This window comes from Garra rufa, unplaced genomic scaffold, assembly GCF_049309525.1.
Source record: "Garra rufa unplaced genomic scaffold, GarRuf1.0 hap1_unplaced_001, whole genome shotgun sequence".
Taxonomy (NCBI): Eukaryota; Metazoa; Chordata; class Actinopteri; order Cypriniformes; family Cyprinidae; genus Garra; species Garra rufa.
In genome coordinates this window covers 103,398-104,242 of record NW_027394276.1, presented here as the reverse complement: position 1 = coordinate 104,242, position 845 = coordinate 103,398, and positions in this window count along the sequence as shown.

Genomic DNA, 845 nt, shown 5'->3' with positions numbered 1-845 from the left:
TTTTGGGCTCGGGCCCTAATTAAAGCTGCAAGCAGCGATGGTAGGGCCCTCGCACTCGGGCTCACCGCCGATCGGTGGCGAATGGTGGGCACAATGCTATTAACACAGAAAATGTAGGAGGAATATGTCAAAGTCATTGATATGTGCCAATCTTCCTTCTGCCAGCTGGTGGCGCTATGCCTATAACTGAATATTGGCATGCAGATGTGTTCAGGCCAGTGCTTTTATCAAACATATGAAGTTTGGTGAAGCTTGAACATGGCATGCTTGAGTGTAAGTCATGACATATCCTGCTGCCAACAGGTGGCGCTATTACAAAATATTGGCTTTTAGATGTCTTCAGGCCAGGACTATTGGCAAACATGTCAAGTTTGGTGCAAATTGTACATTGCATGCTTAAGTTAGTGTAAAACAAGTAATTTGCTGTTGCCAGCTGGTGGCGCTATGACTATAACTAAATATTGGCATGTAAATGTATTCAGGCCAAGACTCTTATCAAACATATTAAGTTTGGGGCTGATTGGACATTGCATGCCTGAGTTACAGTAACTTCCTGTTTCATTGCATTAAGAGTATGCTTTAGCACTTAGCTAAATGTTGCTAACATGTTTCTAGCATGTTGCTACCCTATTTAACACTTGTTGATATTTTTAAAATGTTGCTGGGCATCCACAACAGTATTAAACATGTGACTTCCTGTTGCCAGCAGGTGGCACTATGACTATAACTGAATATGGGCATGGGCTTGTGTTCAGACCAGGACTCTTATCAAACATGTGAAGTTTGGGGCTGATTGGACATTGCATGCCTGAGTTACAGTAACTTCCTGTTTTATGTCTTTAACA